Raw genomic sequence first — 24,231 nt, 5'->3', positions numbered from 1 at the left:
GGAGAAACGTAGACATCCAGATAGGACTGTGGAAACGGGAAAGCGCGCACTGCAGAATTCTGCCGGATGCAACGAAAAGCCATGCTGCGGACGAGTGCTTCGCTGTCGCATAAGGAGTCCGGCGCTTACGAAAAACACGAGTTGGTCACTTGGTTCCCAACATGGGCGATTACTTGGCTGAAATTATTTACGGAGAGCTAAATTACTACTCGCCTTCTTTTACATACGTCCGTGATACTCAAAAGTGCATAGCTCGGCGCCCTTTTGCCCATAAAGAAAACAAACATTTACTTACGTTTTGTGCATAACTAAATAAAAGCTAATAATTTAGCCTTCGTACTCCAAACAGCGTCAATAAATATTACAACGCGCTAAATTGAATCTCCTGTAGAACTTCATGTGCTGTAAAAATTTAACCGGCCATGCGGATGTCATTCGTGTATATATTCGTGTTCATTACTTTTTATTTTTTTTCGGTTACAAAAGCAAGAAATTATACCAACTTGACTAGTTCTCCATTGTAAATCATTGCGAGTGTCATTAAAGCACAATAAAGCATTTAAATGACGAATTCGTGTTATTGCCAAGTCGTGCGGTACTGAGGCGACATACGCAACAAAGTGGGTCGCGTGTAGAAAGCATGTTCATTGCATCTGATTACTACATTAACCGCAGCAGCCGATCTGGCAGAGTTTCAAGAGAGAGCTCGAGAGATATAGCAAACCATGTTGAGATTCGCAGTGCATACCGCGAAGCTGCAGATTATAATTCGGTTACAACGCAGCCATTGCCCCGTCAGGACTTCTACTCCTTCACCTATTGCTAGCGCTGCGGCCACCGGGGCAGCGGAAACTGGAACTTTCTCGTCACCGGAGGCGCGGCGCACTCGGCGGGCTGCTCGTACGGGATTTAGGTACTATCGTGTTCTCGTGCTGGATATTGGCGGCATGTGCTATATGCTGGCTAGTAACTTAAATAAACCTGGGCCCTCGGGGATGGGTTGTGGGCTAGCCCTGGAGATGGAACGACTATCCCTGTGTCTTTTTCCTGCTAAAGTAGGCCAGAAATTGGCGGAATTTTTTTACTTTGAACACTAGCTTCCAATGCGTCACTTTTCTACACAGGCTGAGAGGTTATTGGAGGAATGTATGCAACGCTCGTTAAAAGTCGCGTCAGCACTGAAACTTCCAGCTTTGGAAGTTGTAGAAGTGCTTTGTTGCGCAAAAAAAATGCAGCTATTATTAACTTTACGGGAATGGCTATGTCCTGGAATTCTTTACGACTATATTTCTCGTGCTTGAGAATGGAAGCTCATGCCTGCAACGAAATTGTCTTTTATACCATTTCACCGGTGGACCGATGCGATGGATTGAGGCAATTACTAAATACGTGTTGTCATTTGTTGTACCTTTCTCATTTTAGTATTACCACTGGAACTGCATGCTGGCGAATTTTCAACGCGGCTGCTTTTTACGAATAAAAAGCGGTTGCAGGAGATTACAGAATGCTGCGCCCAGTACGTCGTAGCAGGAAGCTACGAGCGTACTTAACATGTGGTGAATTACAGACACAAGACCAAATTTCATAGAATAAAATCGCTTGTAGCAATTTGAAGAGAATGCTGCGCAATACAAATCAAAGAAATAAGCGAAAGGAATGACACTACACCTTTGCGAAAAAAGCCGCCTTCGTAGACGTCAGCCGTTTTCTTCGGTTTCTTCAGGTAGCCCTTCAATGTACCGGCTCCTTTCACGCAAATTTCGCCCTGCTGTTTTGGTCCAAGAGCTTTTCTGGAGCAGACATCAACCACCTAGAGTGGCCGAAGATTGGAGATGTTGGGTTCTATAAAAGTGCGCAGAAAGCACATAACAGTTACCTTAAATGATGAAAACCGCCATGTTCCTGAAATGTTTTGTCGGAAGAAATTCTGCGTAAACAATTTACAGCCACGTCTGAAGTAAACAGAAAGAGCAAAACAGTAATGAATGCAATAGACCTGGCTATTGAGAGCCCCCAAAATGTTCTCGTTTTCATTCTGCCTGCTTCAAGGAGTTGCTACATTGTGAACTAGATACCCGAAGGGCAGTGTTTTCCTATTTCGCTTCTCCGCAGTGCGTGCTGCGGAATCAGTGAACGCACGTCAGCATCATATAGGCTGCTCAATGGTTGAAAATATGGTACGCTGCTTCCAATGAAAATGTTCAGCCTTACCAAAATGCCTCGCTGCACTTCGAAAATGTGCAGCCTTGGTCAAAATTTTAACGCCCACGAAGGTGTGCCTCTAAGTTGTGCAATGGGGCGGTTTAGCATCCGTGAAAGTCCTAACCTTCGGAGGCGGAGTAGCTGACTTCCTCTCACCTTCAAGAGATTTAGAACGCTGGCGTTGCATAACGAGCCACACCACGCGGCCGAGAAGTAAACTATTCGGGGCAGTATAGCAGTTGACGAAGGGCGCACATGTGGCATGCGTGCACTGTTACAAGTATTATTAAACGTCGACGGAATCATCAGCTGCACTAAAGTGCCGTTGAAGTAATAGCAAGCAAACTGCTATTACTATGCCGCAGAAAGCTTCTCTATACCCCAGAAGCCGTATTTTTAAAAATTAGTGGCGGCATCCCTGAAACACCTGGTATACTTCTTTTAAATTTTCTCTAAGTTCCTTCCCCATAAAACAGCAAACGTCGCGTTCTTGAGTGTCGTTGTAACGATTCTGGCATTATCAGTACAGCCTCCTGGAACGAACGAAGGGAACCGCTTTCAGATGAGAACCATATAGTTCGCAGCATGTCTGCGCTCCGTCGATTCTAAACGTGCCCGTCGCAAAATAGAGACCTCTGCTCCCATAGAGCTATCCTCCAACGGGAGGATTCTTTCCCTGAAATGCAATGCTCACTTTCATTTTGACGAATGGTGCAGGCATCCCGACGCTTTTGAAGTCGCTGTCTTGTGGCGTTGAGAATGAGATACATCCAGACAACTCGTCATGCCGTATGCTGTAATAGCACACACAGTAATGCAAGTGCCCCAATCAGGGTAGCTTTTTGATAAGAAAATAAATAGGGAGACAATTACTGGAGAAAGTACGGTGCAACACATCACCAGCGACACCCATGGTTTCATTGCAGCCCGGCAGCGGGATAGATTAGCCTCGATGTAAGAATAGATAACGTTGGCTTGGAAGAGTGCTCGGCTGTGATATGTAGATAGCTGGGTGTTCTTGTCTGTACTATATCGAGAAATGATGAGCCTCCGAGCAATCAGTTTGGTGAGATTAAGACTTGTCAATAAGATGGGAGAAAGTGACGTGGAAAATGCTTAGCCGTTAATTATGGTGGCACTATCTATTAGTTTTGATTATTTTCTCTTTCTCGTTTATCACCTTGCTTTGCTTTCTCATTTCTCTTACTCTACGTTCACCGCTTATTTGTATTTTTCTCAGCAACAGGTTTGGTTTGTATTTTCCTGCCTTCTTTTGCGAGTGTTGCTTGCGACTCGCGGACTCAGCAGCATCATCTTATTGACAGAGCATCCGCTTCGTGTTTGAAAGGTAGCGGGGGTCGTCGACCATGCCAGGTCATATATTTTATAAAGGTTAAAACTTAGGAAACCTCACCACGTGACCAATAAACATTCATTACATAAAGCCGATAAGACTTGGTGGCACTGCGATTCGAAACCAGTACCTCCCGCGTACAAGGTGAATGCCCTTGTGCTCCTAGACCCACTCTGCGGCCACTGTCTGTTAGTGCCAGCTACCTTTGTCGCCCACGCTGAATAAGCAATGAAAGCGAACATACGCGGTGCAATAAGTAGTTTAATGATGCCGAAAAGCTATGGTTATAGTGTTGGTGATGTTCGTGTTTTTGTGAATAACCTTAGGTATGTCCGAAATAACTACGCGTATGCCGCCTAGTCAACAGTCACAGGACGTTTGCCCTTCAAGTAATGTGATTGCAGTGACAGTTCTGGTGGTGACAAATACATGACTTAAACCAGAGCAGCCGTTGTTAACCATTTCACATGAGAATGTTCCACTGAGGCAAAGAAGCTAGAAGTCTGAAACAAATCTTCGGCGCCGTATATTACCAAAACGAGACGTCCACTCAAAGTTAGCTGGCTTTATGGTACCGCAGACAAACGCCACCGGGTAGGAATGTCTGGCGCGTTTTGTGCATATTTGAAGTGTCTAAAAAGATGCACTTTAGTAATCTATATTTTCCCCTCCTGACTGCGCCGTCGGAGCTATGGAAAGATCGCTGCGCAGTATTCTCCCTTGAAGCGGTGAAGTTCACTTCCTTGAACATGAATTTGGGTTTACTTTGAAGTTATATATAAAAACCTGGTCGAAAATGATGACAGAGTTGGCCTCAAACGTTGACAGAAATTTATCCATAAATCTCAACAAAGGACATCATTTTCAGCAGCACTTCTCCGCTGCTGGCGTTCCTACAAAACCACCTTTTCGTGACGCCAGGCGGATAAGCAGTAAGACAGAATACGCTGTCGTTACAGGTTCAAGTATCAAAATACTACAAGAACATCTTTTGTGAGGAGAAAAAATGTTTCGTTGGCTGTTCTGACAGCTAACGACGTCATTTTTTTGGCAGTGGAGAACCAAATGCCTTTCTACTTATTTGTCCTCGCGAGCTTGCTTGAAACGCGTCAAAGTTTTCTTTACGACCAAGTCCACCATCATCTTTATTTTTGAAAAAGAAAAAATCTTGCAATCTTTACGCACAATGCTGTAGTTTTATGATTTCACTTCCGTGCTTTAGTTACCGGCGCTACTAGAAGAGTACAACAGCGTATACCTTGCATGACGCCGTTCATGCCAAACATCTTTGTCACGGTTTGTAGCAGGGCTCACTGTGCTTCCACCAACCAGCAGCTTCTTGACGCTGCTAGTGTCCACTTTACCAAAGATGGATGCTGATCCAGGCTAATAATGAATGTAGGAAACCACCCCATCGTTGTCGGCTGTTAAGGGAGAAAAGATTTCAGTGCATAACATTGAAGGCACTTTACATAGCCAGTTGAACAGCATCCTATGTCCTAAATGCTCCGACAGCAACGTTAAAGTTTTGTGACAAGGACAAACAGAAACTTGATCTCGCATTTGTTGCGAATATATAGTAATAATGTAACATTTACCGGGAACACAAAATTTGTTTTACCAGAATTGTCGACACCTGAGAGACAAAACTAACAATTAAACCGTAGCAGACACAGGACAAAATGAGGCGACAACACAGGGCGACTTGCAACTGAGATTTTATTGAACAAACTTCATGACTAATATATGAAATCGCACGTGTGATTCTACAACCAATAGTAAGACAGGATGAGGACATAAACACACACCAAAACAACACAAGGGCGTCGGCAAACCTTTACAGACGGCGCCCACACGTGCAAGTGTAAAAGTGAAAGGGCTCAGCAAAAATGACACCAGTAGTACTTGAAAAGGATGACATAAATGTACCGAAAAGCCACAGCATAAAAGACAAAATCTGCTTGAAACAGAAAAGGAAGCAACCAAAAGGTCACGTGGCAAGAAAACCCAGTTCCTTTCGGAGGATGGAAGCAGAAGGAGAGCTAACACATTCATATGGTTTCGAACGCGTATTATGGCAACCGCTTCTACAAGCTTTCTTTCAAGTTGTCCCTTCCTCCTCCTTTGTCTGGCTTGAACTGTGAGCAACAGTCCTGAAAACTGCGGCAGTGAACTGGCAGATCTGATCCCCCCTCTTCTGCTAAGGAACACGCGTGCTCTCGCAAACGACCATTTAGCACCTAGCGGTTTCTCCAATAGAAAAACGGCCGCAACTGAGGGGAATCTTAAAACTGACACTTTTTGCGCATGCAACACGCTTGTTTTTGTGCTTCTTACCACACGTGGCTGGTTTTGAGATACCCTTTCCCACCAAGTTGCACAATCTGTAAAGTTGGCAAGATGCTCAAAAACAATGTCAATACCATATTTGACTGAGAAATTTTGAGATTATGAGACACTTTAAGTACGTAATGAGTGACTTCATAGTTTCTCTGGTTAGCCAGTTCTTGGGAAAGCAACCGCTCTCAACAGTGAACTTGGAAAACCCGCCTTTTTCAGATGCTCAACTGAAAGATAAAAACTAGATTGCAACATGCGAACGCATGAATTAGATAGCACGGATCTGAAACAGGAAGAAGCAACCCCGGCAGCCCAACAGCATTGGTCGAACGTTGGGCTGTCATTGGCAAAAATTGGCACGAACATCGGTACTACACTGGCATTTACGCTGAGCGCTACCATTTTGACACACTGGCCCTACTTTCTTGCCAATTTATTGCCAACGCACGGCCTATCAAGGGGCCAACGTAGGCCTGGCGTTCGTTCTGCGACATGGGCCATTAAAAGTCTCAGATTGGCATCCAGGTTTCGAACATTTGCATCCAGCCTTCTAACATTGGTATCCAGCCGTCGAACATTGGTATCCGGCTTTCGAACAATGACGTCCAGTTTCTGCAACCTGGGCCAGTAATGGTCTCGGACTGGCATCCAACTTTCAAACAATGGTACCCAGCTTTCGAACCATGGCATCCAGTTTTTGAGCAATGGTATCCACCTTTCGAACACCGGCCCATGAAAAACCGGCTGCTGGTTACTGACCAGCATTTTCGATATATTCTTCGATAGTAACCAGGCTGCATGGCTGGCATCTTGCTTGGAGTGACAAATATGTGTAGGGTAAGAACCCTAGGATGTGCTCACAATCCGACACTCGTCTCTAGTGAACGGCTACCCTATACAACGGAGATGCAAACCTTTCACCTTGCTTACTTTTCGCAAACATGGTACTTTTCCACCTACCAGCCCGCAGGAAGGTAAGCAAGGAAAGAGCCAACCAAAAGTATTAAAAAAATATCTTTATTCAAAGCAGCTGTGAGGCGTTTGAGGTGGTGTGCCTATAGGCAGGGCTCGGGCAGGGGTCAGGACCTTGAGTGGGGTGCCGGGCTTGTGGTGGGGCCCTGGGCAGAACTTGTGGTGGGGTGCTGGGCAGAACTTGGGGTGGGGTACATTTATTTTCATCTTTGCTGCGTGCCGATGATTCAGGTTAGACAAAACAGCTCGGCAATCTGCTGTAGCACGGCTAAGAGATCCATAGAGTGCTTAACAGAGCTCTCATCCTGTAAACTGATCAGTCATACCTGAAGTAATTGTTGCACCCCTCTTGCAAAAGGACTTTTCCACTGCACTCAAATTCCTTGTCCAGCTCTTGCACGATTACCTCACACATCGTCGAGCCTGCAAAGAGAGGCATGATGTCATGATGAACATAAATATGGCCGTCACAGGACAAAAATAGAAACGATTAAATAACACTGAATTTTGTGAGGCACAGTCGGCGTGAAAACACTCGACACACATTTTACAGGATAATTTGTAACAACTCGCACCGCATTTTTCGCACAAAGTGAAATTTAATATGCCTTGTCCCAAATTGGTGATTTTGTGTTAATTGCGCTCCAGTAAGATATTCAATGTAAAAAAAACAAAGTAATGTAATATTGAAAGGAAGTGATTGTTTTTTCTTTTATTTTCATAAGTACATATCTCTAAATTGAGAGCGCATTTTTTATTCAGGTAAAGATGCACAGGTTGTAGCATCTCCTCCATATCCCAGGCAGCACATAGCATCGGCCCGATATTGCAAACGCGTTGGCCGTCCGTGGTCCTATGGTGGCCCGTTCTTGCCAATGCGTGACCAATAATGGCGATTGGATAAGAAAATACGTCCACTCATGGACCGGCTATGATCTTTATTTCCCAACATTGGCATAACCTGGTGAACAACGATCTGCGATAGCCAGCTAGAAGCAACGGCCTGCCAATATCGCGTGCAACCTGGCATTCAATGGCGAATATTGTTCCGGCAGTTGCGGTGGCTAGCCAGAGTTGCATACATCATGACATTCGTTGGTGGATGTTGTCATGACAATTTTTATGGCTTGTGAGCATCAGACATATCTTGGTATAATTTGGTCAATATTGCGCTGGAAGTTGGGGTGGCCTCCCAACAATGTACACAAACTGGGCTTGGCTGTCAAATATTGCCCCATCAGTTGCTATGGGTACCCAGTGAGGCACAGATCTTGGGATGCGATGGTCAATCTTCTCCCACCAGTTGCGATCGCTTAAAAGAAATATGCAAATCCTGGCATATGTTCAACATCGCCTTGCGTGTTGCTATTGGCCGCCGAAATTGCATACATCCTCGCATTCCTTGGTAAATATTCTGCCAGCAATTTTGATGGCTCGTCGACATCGATCATGGCACTACTTGGCCTTTAAGTGTGATGTCGCCAGAGCCAAGTATACTAATATTCTACTTAATAAACCGAGCAAACTAGATTCTGCTTAGGCCGCAGTGCCCCCCATAAAAAGAGAAAATAACAGCTGGGAATGCACCTTTTAGATTTGTCGATGCAGAGGTGAGAGCCATGCGGATGTGCGAGCTCTCGAAGTAAACAGCGCCGAGCGCGGCCGAGCGGTTTGACAGGTGTGTATGAGCAGGTTGCGTTATGCGTATGTGCTTGGGCCTTTGGTGAGGAACTTTTTTTTGAGCGTGCGCTCTTTGTTCCTGAGTCCCTCACTGTTGCGTCATGGCCGTCGGCGGCGGCCTCACCGCCGTCCACAGGACAGAATCTTCCATTCTGTCTCTCTCTATCGCCGCACGCTGGGTAAATTGGGTTTGTTTGAGCCACCCCCAAGCTCAGGCTATACAGGTGCTCTGTGCGCGCGTGCGCTTGTACGCTTTCCAATCACTCTACAGGACGCAGTGCGACCCCTGGTCCCCCACTGTCCCGAAACGCGGCCCGATGGGTTGCGGAGTGAACTCGGCGCTAGACCCGCGAGTTTCCTGGACGTTGCGGGGCCGTTGCCTCACCTGTGCGAAGTAGGCACCTGCGGGAGTGGCGGATTGTCTGGTGGGTGAGGGGATCCCCGGAGAGAGTACCCAACAAGGAGACGCCCTCGACGCATGTACGGCGGAAGGCAGAGAACGAATCCACCGGCGTCCGTGTTCATGCATAAAGAGCACTTTCTGCTTGAAGATTCATTCGAATGCGCTGCCACTTATATTCTGTGGTTTGGGCGGCCAGCATCTTGTGCCCTCAGAAGCGGCGTTCTGCTTGCGACGAGTTAGTGCAGCGTATTCTGTAATCTATGCAGTCTCCTAGCCAACGAACTTAATTTTCTCGCAAGAATTTCGACTCGAGCGCATTTGTGATTTTTCGCCCGCTGAAGAATTATGAGGATGCGCTTGAGCTTAGAATGCACGATCGATATCTTTCGTCTTAGGCAGTGTGACGAACACACACACACACACACACACACACACACACACACACACACACACACACACACACACACACACACACACACACACACACACACACACACACACACACACACACACACACACACACACACACACACACACACACACACACACACACACACACACACACACACACACACACACACACACACACACACACACACACACACACACACAGATATATATATATATATATATATATATATATATATATATATATATATATACATCCTTAACTTTCAGGCGGTGTGTGCGATAAGAATAAAACGTATGATAAGACCCACGATATTCAGCATCCAACAAGTCACTTAGCGATCACAACGCCGTCATCGCTACATTAAAATATTGGAGCTGTGAAAAGAGAAGAAGCCTGAAAAATTGTTTGCTCGCACTGCAGGTAACACCAAAACATTCGATAACTTTGCACACGCGAAGCTGTGCTGAAAGCTTTTATTTACTCCATGCAAACTTTTCACGCTACTGTATGGTGCTGAAGTAATTTTGCTTAACCTCGCCATGCGCTTACAGGCATGGTTTAATTGGATACGGCCACTAGCGCATTTTTTGCTCCTCTTCTTTCCGTGATCGCTTATATATAAGCTCATCCGTTTAAGTACGCAAGTCATCTACGCGCGCACCCGGCATTGTCCATGATCGAGGCGCCTTTTTACCATCTTATTACAACATGACATTTACTGCGCGTTTGAGTGGATGAACAATATGTATTCCATTACTCCTCACCCACCAGAAATTTATTACGTATAGAAATTTTAAAAGCAGTGGCCATATATTACGAAAGTGTCTCAGCTAAATCATCCTTGCACTGTTGGGAATCGTGGGGCATAGAGCCATAGTTTGTTCGTTCTGGAAAATTACTTTGAATGATAAGCCTCAGTTGTTAGATACTGGCGCGGGGAAAAGAAGTAAATTTTCAAGCAGACTTGAGATGTTTTCATTAAGATGGCATTTACGCAGCGTTTTTTTTTTTTTACCCTGCTAAAGGAACTAGCCGACGGATGGGTTAGCAGATTGCTGGCGCATATTTTGCGGCCGCTGCAAGCGCAAAGCCGATCGAGTCGGGTCAAGGCAGCGCTCCGGAAATGAGCGGATTTTGTTGTCAGAGAGAGTGCGTCTTGAGGCTCTAGCTACTGCTATCACGCGATTTTCCCTAGGCGAATATTTGAAATAGTAGCCAATTACACTAAACACTTAAAACCTTTTCGGGATGTAAAAATGCTGCAGACTAGGCCACACAGCTCATAGCAGCACCCAACTATTCGGTTTCACACACCTTGCTAGGGCCCTCCATTCTGATATCTTGGTTATAGGCTCCAGGTTCCAATTAAATCTTACCTGGCATATCGTAAAAAAATATAAAGGCTGCTGCCTTCATTTACGCACAAGCACAAGAACTGAATTTTCTTCCATAAATGGAAAAATCCGGTAATATTCACTTCCATACGCATCATATAAGTTTGGCTACTGAAGCGTGGTACACTCTATTCTGTCCGCAACTGTACGATTCACGTATGCCCACGGTCTCTGTTCTGTCTCCAAGTACTCAGATCCATTTCTTTTTTCCTGACTGTCTCAATCAATCTGTCGCTTTACCTCTGGACCTGCGATCATGACCATAATGTTATACCCTTTAAATTGCATTCAGTTCTGCGCATATGCTTGTTCTTAATATACATTTATTACTGCAAACATAGTCTTGCTTATTGTTTATTTATATAGTCTTTATAGCTTATTTATTCATTAATGTGATTATGTTGACTCATTTCAAGATATTCTTATTCACTCACTGTGTGTATACATTTATGGCGTGTCCATTTGTTCTGTCTTGTGTGTTAATTGCTAGTCGCAGCTGCCGTTGCGAAAACAAGTAGCCCGCGACTTTAGCGGGTACCAAAAACTTTTTTTCATGCGTATGTGAAGTTTTAAAATTCAAAAATATCCCACAAAACAAAGTTATTTTCTAGCTCTCATGGCGGAGCCGCGCGCTGCAGTGCACAGCGCTTAGAGAGAATCCAGTACTGGCAGTGCCGGGGACACATGTTGTTCTGCGAACATTTTCAATTGGCTATCCATGGCTGCCGCTGCTTGCAGCCCTTTTTTCTTGACGACCTCTCTAACTTGCATTGCAACCTCCTTCTCCCGGCACCCCGCGAGGAAACGCGCGCGTGTTTACCTCTTGCCCTTTCCCCTCCTTCCTGGCACACGAGGGGCCCTTCACATTACTATCCTTTCAATCGTCCCCCCTTCCCCTCTCGACGCGGCGCCTCGTCACCGAGAGGTTAATGCCCGCGCCGCATACCACCTTTACCCCATCGTCCGAAAGAACGAAATTCTTTTCTCATGACCTTTCGAGCTTCATGAGGCTTCTGTGTGCTCTGTCCACCCTCTGCCCGTTTCTCACGGCTTGCCGCGCCCCACTGCAACCTCTACTTCGGTTGACTGCCGGAGCACACAGCCCTTCGGACTCGGTTTTTCCCTTCTGCAGTTCATAGTTTTTTAATAGGTATCGCCAACCATTTGGGACCATCTGGTTGATACATGAGTACGTTTCTTGCATATTTATTTTAATTTTTGTAGGTATTGCTTCGCACGTACATAAACACGCGACCCGCAATCTGCAGAATACACACCGTTATGAGTTAGCTCACGTAACACTTTCAGCAAATTTGAAAATTGGCTTCTTGAGCCACAATAAAACTTCTTATGGCATAGCATTGTCAGTAATGTAGCACATCAGAACACAGCTAAGAAGTCCGAACTAGCGGGTTGGTTCACAAATTTAGAATATTTAACTTTTCCCCGATTACTGTTAGGCTCCTTAATTATTGAGAGGCGGTAAACTCACCTTCAGTAATATTCAAATCAGTTTTTAAAGTTTCAAACCCTGCTTACCCTCGGCGCTCTGGCTAACAACTTTTGCCTGTTTTTTTTTGCTGTTTTGGCTGGAGAAGTTGCTTTGCCTAGAAGCTTCTCGAAAGCGCACGTAATTTGGCGCGATGTAGACAAATATATGTTGGGCCAGAGCGCCCAGGGTAACCCCGTTTTCGAAATTCAATATCTTATATGGAAGCTACTTACGGTGGGCTACACGCCTCTCAGTAATTACGAAGCTTAACAGTAGTAGTTGAAAACTTAACTGGTCAATAATAATTATGCGGCCTACCAATTAACTGCTTTTAACTGTGATTTAATGCATGACACCACTGTCAAAATTATGCCGAAAAAGCGCTCTTCTAACTCATGAAGCCTAATTTAAAAAAATTGCATAAAGTCAAGTGAAACACCCCCTGTGGATGAATTTTTTATGCCTATATTCTATCGCTGACTGCTCATGATTTTATTCAATTGCAGAAACCGATTGGTCTTTGCGCACATGTGGACGTTACATATCATTCAAGAAATTCTTCCTTGGGTGTGGCATTTCTGTTTAGATGGGATACAGCTGTCGTGGGCCGCTTAACTTTTGCTCCTTTTCCTATTCACATCTTGAATGACAGCAAACCGATGGGTCATTGTGCACCGGCGGACCTTGCATATAATTTGTGAGCTCTACATCTTCGGCGAAGTTCTCTCGAAGCAGAGATTTTGTGCAATAGTCGTACAGTTGAAGTAGAATTTTGAAAGGAAACGAAAGTTTGAAAACTATTGACACAACAAATAATTTATTTTCAGCCGAACATTCAGAGACCAACTCGGTCCCCTCTTGAAGGGTGACTGAAATGCGAGCCAGTAGCAGCAGGGAAAGGACTTCGTTTTCATTCTGTTAATACATGGCGAAGTATATCATACCGGCGATGTAACCTCTCTCTAAGTGACGGCGGCTGCGTTCACGTCGCGCCTTCGAGCTCGCGGCGACGCAGCTTCCGGTTTTCGTCCGGCGGCCGCCGGCGACCGAGGAGGGCACCATTCCTTCGGCCGTTATGCGGTATTCACACGGGGGACCTCGGCGCGGATGGACGGGGAGGGGAGGCGCGCTACGTCACCGGCCGGCCAAACTTCTCCCCCGCTCCCAAATTCATGATTCACATGGGCAGCGGAGAGCCACCGCGGGGGATCCAGACGCGCGAAGCGGCCGGGCTGCGGAAACAGGAGTGGGAAGGGTTAAAAAAAAATAGCCGGACGGCCGGTGTTGCTGCTCTTTGAAAACGGCGAAGGCTAAAAAGAAAAAAAAAAGAAACAGACTGAAGGGAGATAAGGGGAAAAAAACGAAAAAAGGAAACACAAACACAGAATGTTCCCAGCACCGGAGCTCAATACATCTCGAAATGTCTCGCACTGCAGGATTCGGAGTAGCAGAAATGGACATCGCAAAAAGGCGCAAGTACGTGTTGTTGGCGGCTTTACTGGAAACCGAGGAGGATGACGACGATCTATTCGGGAAAAAGCGGCGTTGCTGGGTGAAACCATGGATGCAAGAGAAGTCCCTAGGTGTTCAGCACAGTCTGTATAACACGCTCCGAGAAGATGACCCGGAAGAATACCGGAAACTGCTTTGGGTGCCGCATCAAGTTTTGTCGTGGATACTTGAACGCATCAGACACCGGATTGAAAAGCAGACAACAAACATGCGGACCACCATCAGTGCTAGAATACGTCTTGAAGTGACGCTACGTTTTCTGGCATCGGGTGAGTGTTTGGCTTCGTTTGTTGGGACTAGCGTGGCAGGGCTAGCAAGAAACTGTAAATGTGACATCGTTATTTCGCTTCTTTTTCTTGCAGGAGAAAGTCAGTTTTCGCTAAGCCGGCAGTTTCGGTTGGGCCACAGCACTGTTAATAGCATAATAACAATAACATGCCAAGCAATCGGTGATGAATTCAAGGCAGAGACTTTGAGAGCACCCAAATCTGAGGCTGACTGGTCGCTTTTAGCCGATGCTTTTAGAGATCGTTGGCAGTTCCCCAATTGTGTGGGTGCTATCAACAGTAAGCGCCTCGCAATTGTGAAACCACCAAAATTGGGCTCATTGTATTTTAATTACAAGAAGACCTTTAGCATCCTACTGTTCGCCCTTGTTGATGCCGACTGCAAGTTTTAGCATCTTGATGTTGGGGCACCAGCATGAAAAGGAAATGGGGCAATATGGAAAACCACACCACTGCAGAAAGCCATCGCCTGCAAGAAGGCAAATATGCCCGATCTTGTATCTATGTGTAGTTCCACAAACCTGCAGCTTCCGCCTGTCCTGGTGGGCGACGACGCTTTTTCCTTGTCACAGAACCTGATGAAGCCTTTTGGCGGAACTCAGCTTTCTTCTGAACAAAAGGTCTTCAACTATCGGTAATACACCTTTGCCTGCCACTGTTGTCTTAATAACATGAAAAATTAATATTAGATAATAATAATGATACATAATGGAGATATAAAAAAGGATTAAACATAGCAATTGCGTGATTGATGTGGAATTTCAGCGCAATTGATTCTTAATTTCGCTTTCTATATTTTGTTTAGGTTGTCAAGGGCCCGACGAGTGTCTGAAAACGCTTTCGGCATTTTAGCTCACCGATATCGACTCCTTCTGGCTACAGAAGCCGGAGAAGGTGACAATTATGGTCTAAGCAGCTTGTGTGATTCACAATATCCTTAAAGGACATCATCTTGATCGGCCAGAAAGCACAAATACAGGTGAAAATCCACCAGCATTTTTCGACTTGCAACCGTACCGGTCTCGCCTAAGTTCTCTCGCGGCAGCTGTGCGCGAACGGCTGTGCGACTACTTCAACGGAGACGGCGCTGTGAGTTGGCAAAACGCCCATGCGGGCGTTGACATCAGCAATTTAAGGAGTGTTTAGGTTAACATGACTGGCATTCAGCGTTGAAATTTCCAGCTTGAGATGACCGATGCATATCACTCAGTGAAGACACTCTTCTACAGCATGATGGAAATTGACATGTCTGTTTATTTTGAATCAGCACACATTTGTACTGTCAATGAAGTTGAATAAACTGACACCAATTATGCACTTGACTTACGACTCCTCCTCTAAGTAAGATATAATTAAAGTCAGAACTGCTGCCTGGCACTTCGCCCTTTCAGCTAGCGGCAACTCCCTGAAATACTGAGCTAGCACAGAAGCGAATGCGCTGCACTCGTCCGGACTGGGATTGTCAAGGGTATTGGCCATCTTGGACAACGTGTCAGTCCGCTGCTGCAGAAGAGCGAGCTTGTGATCTTTCTTTTTCTTTTTGGAGCTGTCTGATTTGCGTCAGCCAGAGCAACCGCTGATTGTGCCCCGGATGCTTGTGGCAGAGGAGTGTGTGGCACAGGTGCTTCTGCCGCCGGTGTGTTGGACACCGATGCTTCGACCGCCGGGTCCTGAGATTCCACAAGGCTGTTGTTTGGAGATTGCTCATATTCCTGTAAAGAAATTACTGCAGTTAACAGAAAACACAAACAGTGATTTGAACAATGGAGCGTTTGCATGTAAAACAGATCAGTTCTATCTGTATCTGAACAATTTAAATTTAATAAATTCTAGCACGCTAGAGGCAGGTTGGGATAGGGTAGCGGATGTGATCAGCGAGCAGAAGGCAGTAAGAAAGAGGCTATCAAAATATTCTATGGGGAAGCTCGGAAAAGGCGTAAAGAAAGTGTGCAAAGAGTGCGAAGCACCATGCAAAGACGCTCGCATTTTCGCGAGAGAAGCACGTGGAGAGAAAAGCATGGCAAGCAACCGAACAAGCTCTCAGATTGCGGCTGGAAGAACAAATGTAGCTTCCGATGAAGGAAGGAGCGCGTATTCCGCTTTCTCACCTCTTCTGTCGCCATCCCGTACGTTTCTTTGTACGTTCGGCTCTCGGCTCGGGCTCGATTATCTATGAACAGCATTGCTTTAAAATATTTTTATTTCCCTATGTACACATCATCTGCCCTTTGGCCGCTCTTCGTATAAAGCATTTTTTTTCTCTTCTCTGTATGTCCTCCGTTTGTTCTTGAGCAGCGCCTTTACGTAGTCTGTGCACAAGGACAGTGAAAAGGACATTCGTTAAATGAGCAACACTCCACACACGCACACACCAAAAATAGTACATTTTTACTGTCCACATGGCCTGTGCGGCAAGAGGACAAGGAAAATAGACAGCAAGTGCAGTTGTCACAACAAACTCCCTTTGCCCCTAAAAAAAGTCTGGTTTCATACTGCAGTGAGATATGTGGTCAACACGATGACTTAGACACATCCAATACATCATGCGGCCCTATTTACTAAGACAAAGCGACTGTACTCACCTACAGTGTACGGCTCAAACTGGGGGAAACGAGTTGCCATCTCCCGACAGATATTCTCCCAGACGGAGGCTTTCAACTGTGTCTTGTTGTAGTCAGTGTTGGTGACATTCCACAGTGAAGGGTACTGCTCAACTAACGACAAGAAGAAAAGCATTGCCTCGTCGCTCCAATGCATCTTTCGCTTCTGGCGCACGCTGAAGAAATGCACAGAAATCGCCGCACGAACAGGAACGTTGACGTACACAAGACAGGCGCCTCTGAAAACTCACGATGATTGACTACACGGCGAAATATTGCAGGAAAGACAGGAAGTTCAACACAGCCTGTCCAGTTCGTTCACAGAAAGGCCGACTGCGAAGCGTAGCTGGTCTGAGCGCCCAAGAGAAGCTTGCAGACCATGCGCACTGTGAACGACACCAAGCAATGCGACAAGGGAGATTAGACTGCGAAGGCACAGCGCAAAGGGTTGAAAAGGAAAGAAACGCCTGTCTGGTGTACCTCATCGTTCCTGTCGTGCTTCGCGCGTCTCGAATTTTGTGCATTTCTTCGGGGGGGGGGGGGGGGGGGGGGGTAGCGACGAGGCAGTTTTTATTTTTTTTTAAACAAAAGCCGCCTTCTGGGCGTACCATGCTCAAGGAGCGGGGTTGTGCTGATCTGAGGGGGGAAAATGCCGACAGTCGAGGGGAGAATAATGAGACAAGAAAAAAAAAACTTGCGCGAAAGGTAAAAGAGAAGAAACTCAAAGAAGATGCGGACAAACACAAAGACGACGTATGCCGCAAAACGGATTTTGCTCTAACCAGTTCATAAATATTGGACTTCAAAAATGCTATTTATTCGTGCATTCTTAGCGCACACATTTTGCTACGTCCACCGTGCGCGAAATCCGCAGCAAGAACTCGTAATACGGCGGCCCCAACGCGTGGCACCTAGGGAGCCTACATACATGCCGCCTGCCGCCTGGCTTAGGGTGGTGACATCTCTCCCAGTGTTGCCGAAAACGGCCGCTAAACATGACGGGCAGCCATGTTGTTCCCCTTGAAGAGAGCATCCCCGGCTTTCAGTGGCGTGGTCGCTGGGGCGATCTACAACATTAGTTTATATTCTAGTTTATCGGCGTTTCTTTCGAAGTTAGTACCAACAGATGACGCCGTTCCGATGACATAGAGCAGTTCTCAGCGACGGTGCATTACACTCCGAACGGGTCTCTCCTCTGCGCGTGTCATCGCGCCAAAAGGCAGCGCTTATCAATTACGTAAAAAGGGTTCCTCCTCACGATGAGCACTAACCGAGCTTAGGTGTTGGGCGTTCAGAATTTAATGTTATGACGGTAATCAAAAGATTACGCAGGCCCACTTTTTAATGCTTATCAATTACCTGGTTCATGCGCGGCCTGTACAGAATGTGGCCGTAGTGGCTGTGTAGCTTATGTCGGGCATAATCGCCGCAAGTGTTCTATCGTTGGATAGCTTATGTCGAGTATAATTGCACCGGACTAATTGTAGGTCTCAATTAATTACCGGTAATTACTTAATTGTAATGTAATTGAAATTTACGCTACATCACTAAGTCGCTGCATAGCTTATGTTGAGTACAATTGCACTGAACTAATCTTGTCTTACCGACCATTAATTAGATAACCGTGATTAAAAATCAATCGTTATGCTCCATCATCAAGCTATATATCGTTGGATAGCTTATGTCGAGTATAATTCTACCGGAGTAATCGCAGGTCTTAATTACCATTAATTATTTATTTGATTTAAAATTGAACCTAATGCTATAGCATCGTCATATATCGTTGAAAGGTCTCGATGAGTAGAATCGAAAATGTAACGGTAAACCGAGCTAACGCTGGTCTATGTAGGTTCAAAATAAAACCACGCAACAGAAGCAAAACAGTAGCACCTAATGCTTATGCATTCACAGCACGGGAAGAGACTTAAGTGCCCCAGTAGTTCTATTACCGACATCACAATGGCATTTGCGTGTGCAATGTACCATTAGTTTGTGCATTTTGCTCTTCTGTGAGCAATTACACATGCTCTACGCAATGAGCTATGCAACCCCATACTAGCACACTGTAGCTTCAGCAAAAGGTATAAACATACTTAAAAAAATTTAGGGAATCTTGAGGCTGATGTTAACAAATTAAGATCGAGTGTTGTAAGCGTCTTAGTTTTGTACAGATTGCCATTGAGTTAACATTAAAGCAGTGCTTCATTTCACATTGCCTACCATTTTTCCACGTGTGCTGAGAAACTAACTTACACAGGGTGTTCAGTAGGAGGCTCAAATGTTCAGAGTGTAACATGAGACTTGCTGGAATGGAATCAGAGAAAGAGGAGCAATACAAACAATGGGACAAGTGAGAAAACCTAAAATCAAGAAACCAAATGACATTTTCAGACGCCTTCGTGTAAACATTCAAGAAGCTTCTTTTATTGCCGACACACTTCTGGCAACTGTCAATTAAAGGGGAGGTGCTCATATTCTTTCTCAAGCAAACTGACAGAATATATAAGCATCCGCAGCCAGCTAAAGTGCATATGAAATTACATTCTTCCATTATCAGCATCTGTGAAACCAGTGAAATTTTTGTACACATATCAGTCACTCCTGTAAAACATATCTGGTGCGCACACTGATGGTGTAATTGCAAACAGGCTTATTATTTTTAAACATTGACCGAAGTAAAGCAGCTTCGTTGCTCAATGAACACTTCTACATAAAACAAAATATACTGATAGCCATGAACAAATTGCATGAGTGCAGTACAGAGGACACAATAAATGGGCTAAATTAGCAGGACTAGTAATGCAAACAACTCAAATGATAATGAGAAACACCACGGCAACTCTGTGGGAGCGTATGTTTTACAGCCCTAAATAATGCAAGGCATGGTAGTGATGCTCCAGCCACAAAAATAAGACTGTTATGCACTTCACAAAAGACTTGAAACAGTGGTTTACACATTTGCATCTAGTTCCAACACTTGCTCCTAAAAACTTCACCTTTGATGAACACACTAGTGGCACGCACTGTAAATCAGTTTGCTATTTCCAAATGCTGACTGAAGCAAAGCAGCTTCATTGGTTAGTGCACACAATCTGCAAGCAACAGCTTGCTACAGAGAGGTGACATAAAAATATGCTGAAAGACGTGAACAATTTACAGGCGAGCAAAGTACACACGACATACACAGTGAAAGTGTCAGAGTGCTATATTCGGGTACAACCCAAGGAAGTAGTGGCAGATGCCCCCCGACCGTTTCCCTCCAGCCAATAGCAGTGACCGATTTTCATGACAACGCGGTCAATCCGATTAAGCCACGGTTAACTGCCGTTCATCTGCCACTCCCAGCGATGCAACTTCCCAGCATTAAACATGGTGTCATGAAAATCGGTTGGCGCCATTGGCTGGATAGAATTCTTTAAGGACATCTCCCCTATTTTCTTGAGTTGTGTCAAACTATAGAAAAACAACGAAAGCAAGGCCAAATCATTAACTAGCTGACTGCAAGCATCTAAGCATATGATGTTACCATCCTTCTCAGAGTTCAGACCAGGTTTGTTGCGGCACATGTTTTGCTAGACATTCCATCCACCCTCTGTGCATGCTGCTGTCGTAGATGGATCCTCAGTCTTGTCCTCACATATTTTGTCAGGAGGACCTTCCCTGCCTGAGCATGATGTGTTTCACAGCAACCTAAGTTCAACTTGACAGCCTTGCACAGGGCATTCAGAATGCTAGCAAATGGGGTTTTGAGCACCATGATTTCCTTCATATCTGCAAAAGTCTTAAACTGCTCCTCACATTCTATAAGGACATTAATCACTGCTTGCGTTGGATAAATGAGGTTCTCAGAATTTTTCACGTACTCTTTAAGCTTAATAAGATTGCTATACTGATTTGTAGCATCTCCAACAAGGGCATTTTTGCAGTCACTACAGTTACCAATGGACTTCATGACAGACTTGACCAGGAATCCTCCTAGATAAGCAAGAATGTCACATTCTGCTTCTGTGAGAGCACACACAAACAGGTTTTCTAGCTCTTCAGGCTCTTGGTTTTGTCCTTCATGTCTCTGGATAGTTGGGTCAAGGAGGTCAGCTAGATGCAAGCTGTCATCAACCTCGTAGCTAGAATTTGTAGGTGTGTGCATGAACTGTCCAACACAAATCAGCTTCAGTGCACACTTAACGTCGTATGCACTAGGGACCGGCTTCTTGAGTCTCAACACAGAGAATATGTTTTCGAGACAATCTTGTACGAGCCGGCCAAGAAGCACATACTTGTAGCTTTGGTTGTCCAAGAGGTCTTGCGACAGGCTGAGAGCAACAGTGGTCGATGCCAGAAGGCCAGCTTGTGAAGGCTTCCATTGTGCCGTTGCTCCCATTTTCATTTGACGGAAAGTGCTGCACGTCAGTTCCAAAAGCGCAGTGGCCTCTTTATGCTTTGAAGGATCTATATCGCTCAGAGCAACAACCGGATGTCTGGCCGACATAAGGGTGTACCACCTGCTCACGAGGTTAAAAAACCACGCTGTAGCCTCTGCTTCAGGGGGCAAAATTTTTTGTTGGATTAAATATCGGATAGCAGCAGGAGCCTCACGGAACAATTGCACAGCAATGTTCACTTTCATGGTAGTGAAATGTCCACTGCTGATGTGGATTTCCGACAGCCTATTTGCAATCTTCAGCTCACTTTGACAGTCGTACTTCAACACTGCTTCAACATGCTCCACCTTGACAGTGCCAGAAGGAAGACTTTGTTCCTTAACAGTTTCTTCACCCAGAGTGAATTCTCCCACTCGGAGTAGTTGGGCACGGATGTTCTTCAAGACGTGGGCGGGGTCAGCCATAAAGAATAGTTGCCTGCCACGGAGGTGCGGGTGCGGAATACAGCAGACAGTCTGTGAGTTTCTGTGGTTGGACAAGCCAAGCAGGCGCCAAACTGCACGGTTGGCAGCTCCCATGTCACTTGTGACAACAAGCACTCTAAGCGAGATTTGAAAACAAAGCTCAATCAAGTGGAACACAATGTCCTTCAAAATATAGCCATCTATCGACCTTCCAGTGAAGTGATAGGCGATAACCTGTTTCCATCTCGTGTTCACGCCACCAACCATGAACACAAGAGCATGGTTGGCAACATCTGTAGCGGATTCCGGCAATGTAGTGCTCCCAAAAAAGCAATCAAGCGAGCGATCGTGGTCAAATCCTTGGGAGATTTCCATCTCATCCATGAAGAGCACACAGTCTTTTTCTATGTCTTGCATTGTGGCTACTTTGGATTTCAGGACATTAAAAACTTCATGAAGAACTCCAGGCAAAAATTTAATATTTTGAAGCCTTCGTATTAATGTCCTATTGCATGGCAGTGGATATGATAATGATCTTAATAATTCATAGCCTGCTGTTCCACATGTGTGCTTTATTTGAAGGGCCTCTCGAATAGTCTTCTCAGACCACTTAAGGCCCTTCGTAGTTTTCACCGTCAAAGCCCTTCTCTGGTCGTGTTTGAGGAACGGTAATTGTTCCAAGGTTATCATTTTTTGTTGTGGCGACTGTGACTTCTTTACAAGACTGCGCAGTTTTCTCTTTGTTTGCTCGTGAAGCCTCTGTAGGTTTCTGTACTTTTGGGCCAAGTCCTTATTTCTCTTTCTCAGCTCAGCATTCTGTCTTTGAAGAGACAAGTCAGTTGAAGCCGTACTTGAACCAAGTGTGAATGCAGCTTGAGGTATTTCTTTACTTGATCGCTCATTACTATGCTGTGACCTTTCAGCGCTTAAGGATTCGGCCTCCATGGGTGAAGCTGCGGGCAGAGGAAGTCGACTTGCATCAGTGGAATCTTCCCCACTGGCTTTATCTGTTCTCAGAAAGGAATGGGCAACGCTGTCTGCATAGATAACAGTGTCGACAGCTTTGGGCGGCAGCAAGGTGGTTGTTAAAGGTAGATCATACCCTGGTACCTGAGCACATTGTAGTGGACTGACAGTGTCCTGGGAACTCATGCTGTCACTCACAGCCGAGTCTTGTGTTTGTTCGGCTGTTGATGCGAAGACAGGCTCTAGAGCAGCACTACCACATGGTTCATTTCCGGTGGGGTCAAGTACTGGGCTTTGCGTTGGCGTGGCCGGACGAAAGCAAGACCGCTTCTTCGGAGGCTTCCGGTGTTTCGGGATGGCTGAAATAAAAAATTCAGTCAATAGGGTAGCACTACACTCAAGAACTGCAGAAATTCTGCATTTACAGAAGAGCAACCTAGTACCTGCATAAAACTTCCAAATAAACTTCAGGAGTAGTAATATCAGTTGGGTTTTAAGATCCCAAAGCTGTACTGGGGGGCTTTAGATTTCTTACCGCCAGTGCATATTTAACAGCGTCGGAAAGCATGCTACAACTGGCAATGATTCAGTCGTGCAAAATTGTGCTCAACAGCAGGTTGTGTTAGCAGCTGAGGTACCATTGATGCAACTAGAATTACTAATCGTCCTGAATTTTGCCATTTTAGCTTCTGTGCCAGGTGACATAGAACAAATGAGACAGCACAGTATGCAGTCTGCTTTAGGATATTTGTTTGATTCTAGACGCCCCCTTTCTCGCAGGCGTCGGGTGAATTATAAAGAAAAAACGATGCTATACAAAGTATAAACACACTATAGGTGGCCTTGTGCTCTTTGAATACAAGGCTATATCTGTGTGTTACGTTTTGGATCTTAGTATCATATATATGAGTGCATTCAATGTGTAGAGAAGATAAACAGTAGTCCCTTAGGGAAGCAGTGGGTGTTCAAGAAAAGCAAATATAGTAGGGGTAGGCAGAGAGTTAGGTGGCAAAAGTTTTGTTTAGTGCCATACTTTATACCTTTATGGCTTACACGGAAGATTTCAATTGTCATTCATTCATTTTTTTTTTCAATCTACAGTGAAAAATGAGCCAGAGGTAATGCAGAAGCCGTTAAAACACGGCTTAAGGTGATTTTATGTTTGAAGGTGCTGTTCGAATGCATGATCCTACAATAACGTGCAATATACATATTTTTTTATGCCCGCGATTTAGTTTTACAAGAAATGAATTGCATGGATCCCAACAAATTTTTAGCTAGGGATCTAGATGCTGATGCAAACATGCGCTGTATGAATGCTTGGATATAAAAGCCATATCAATAGACCAAGAAGTTTGTGTGGATAATGTGGCCACAGATGGCACAGGAACCGGTTAAAGGGAAGTCAGTAGGATAGGCTTCGTCCTGCTATGGACCTTGAAATGCTGATGGTGATGAACCTTTCTTTGCAGCCTTCTAAAAGCAGATGAGCGCACATTTTTGAGCTTGCACAAAGCAACCACAGCACTACCGTATACGTGTAGACAAATTTCTTTGCAAACATTTCATATGAATGAGGCAGAGTTGTATTTAAGAGATGGATCAAAATTAGAAGCTTACCTCGATAAGTAAAAAGTGTGGGAACCGCATCTGGCCTTAGCTTCTTTAAGCCATCCTGTCTGTTTTGCTCGAAACTTGTTTCTTCAAAATGTGCCTGAAATGAATGGCAGCAAGTACTTCATAAGCATCAAGAAGTATATTCATACCTGCA

General features: G+C 45.1%; 1 pseudogene; it reads right to left on the bottom strand.

The window, feature by feature from the left end:
- The window catches only part of LOC144112378 (luciferin 4-monooxygenase-like), a 198,816-nt pseudogene that overhangs the window by 11,696 nt on the left and 162,889 nt on the right, over positions 1 to 24,231 (bottom strand).

This window comes from Amblyomma americanum, unplaced genomic scaffold (genome assembly GCF_052857255.1).
Source record: "Amblyomma americanum isolate KBUSLIRL-KWMA unplaced genomic scaffold, ASM5285725v1 scaffold_75, whole genome shotgun sequence".
Taxonomy (NCBI): domain Eukaryota; kingdom Metazoa; phylum Arthropoda; class Arachnida; order Ixodida; family Ixodidae; genus Amblyomma; species Amblyomma americanum.
The sequence above is the reverse complement of the archived record's forward strand: the minus strand, read 5'-3'. Positions and strand labels throughout refer to the sequence as shown.